We start from the raw sequence: 1,725 nt of genomic DNA, 5'->3' as shown, positions 1-1,725 counted from the left end.
TGGAAAAACATACCTTGATTTTTTATTGATTAAAACTGTAAGTATACTGTAGGTTGATCCATTAACACAGTTCAGATAAAAATATGCAAAATTTGGAAAATGCATGACAATATATACATGCGACAAGCAAAACAGCCAAGCCACAGCTGCCAAATGGAAACACAAAAAAATAAATTGTTTTACCTTATGTTTCCGGGTTGCCATTTCAGCCCAGAAGCTTTCCATTTCAGTTTCATCCTGCAGGGATATCATTGGCATGGTCTGATAACTTAGAAACTCCTCACCCAGAAGGTCATGCTCCTCTGGACCATGGTATGGGAGGAGACGGGGAAACCTATTTATGAAAGTAGTTACAAGTTGTTAGGTATATTGTCATATTAACAGCAGTTCATACGCATCTTTGAGGAGAAGCCATATAAGAATAGCTTATGTTTAGGAGTGAACATATATCATCATAAAAAGCAGGATACTATAGCTAAGATGATAGACAATAATTAGAGGGGAAAAAAACGAACCTTTCAACAAAGTACAGGACATCTCCGATGTCACTTTCAGCCCTCTGCCGTACGTCTACAAATTTTGAATGTTTGAGCAGTGGCTCTTTCAGTGGCAGCTTCTTTAGTGCATAGGCCACAGCACTTGTCAGGAAACATAATACAGCTTCATGGAATGAATCCACCTGCTGTGGTGTGATGTCACCCTCGTCAAGTAGCCTGTTGAGTTTAGCCCTGGTTGTGAACCCAATGTTCAACTTTCTTCCTGTTAGAGATACAGCATACCATGTTAACATAAATGGTTTAACATGCTGATGCTGCAATATCAGCTAGACATGTAGGGCAAGAAATCCAACCAGAAGCCCACTGTTAATGGAAGGACTACCACACACCTTAATAGGTTTCTACTCATGAAGTGACAAAATGCTAGGTACAAGGCTACGTGTCACATGTTATTGATCACATAGCACAGTGTTTGATCATGATAATAGTCAATCACTAACCTGGCAAATGGTTTGCCGTCTCCCCAAAGGCAATGTCACCAGGCTCCTCAAGGCCCTGCAGAGCTGCTGGAACAATGAACTTTGAACAAAGCTTGCGTACAAATTTCTCCATCTATAACAGACATTTACAAAATAGTGGGTGAAACATGTTTTAGAAGATCCCTGCAGATATCAGCAAGGCACAGAATAGAAAAACTGCAAAATCCAATCTCACCTCATCATACAACATAAATATTGATGACCGCTCTCTTTGAAGAAGCAAGTTGAAAGTAGTGAAAGTTGGAACGGTGGCTTGAAAGAACAGCAGGTACACTTCTGTCATGGGGTCAGTGAACGTCTGCACAAGCCTCTTGAACCTGGCCTGTTTTTCATCTTGAATCAATCAATAAATAACACAAAACAAGAGTTTATCAATAATACAAGTATGTGACTAACAATCCATGTAGTTGCTGCATAATGAAATAGATAAATGATGACCATACCAGCAGATTTGAAGTAGCTGGCCTTCATAAAGCCTCAGGATCCTGGTCACACAGCGTTCAAGGCTTAGCCAACGAACCGAGACATGGAGGAGGACCTCCATGTACTCCGCTTCATGGAGCTCACAAAACTCTGTTCCAGACATTTAATTCCATATCATTTATTTTCTACAGCTCAGCATTTCAATATTACATTTAATAGTATCAAACATGCATACCTCTCAGGTATCCTTTCCGATTTGTGCTACC

At 40.1% G+C, this 1,725-nt stretch overlaps 1 long non-coding RNA gene across 1 annotated transcript; it reads right to left on the bottom strand.

Moving 5' to 3' along the window:
- Nucleotides 1-521: 521 nt before the first annotated feature.
- LOC115529046 (uncharacterized) lies at nt 522-1,460 on the bottom strand. The gene is made up of 3 exons (XR_003973444.1): nt 1,212-1,460; nt 998-1,109; nt 522-759 (listed from the first exon to the last, which is right to left on the bottom strand). It is a non-coding gene; the product is annotated as an uncharacterized LOC115529046 (long non-coding RNA).
- Nucleotides 1,461-1,725: the final 265 nt, after the last annotated feature.

This window comes from Gadus morhua, chromosome 17 (genome assembly GCF_902167405.1).
Source record: "Gadus morhua chromosome 17, gadMor3.0, whole genome shotgun sequence".
Lineage (NCBI taxonomy): Eukaryota > Metazoa > Chordata > Actinopteri > Gadiformes > Gadidae > Gadus > Gadus morhua.
The sequence above is the reverse complement of the archived record's forward strand: the minus strand, read 5'-3'. Positions and strand labels throughout refer to the sequence as shown.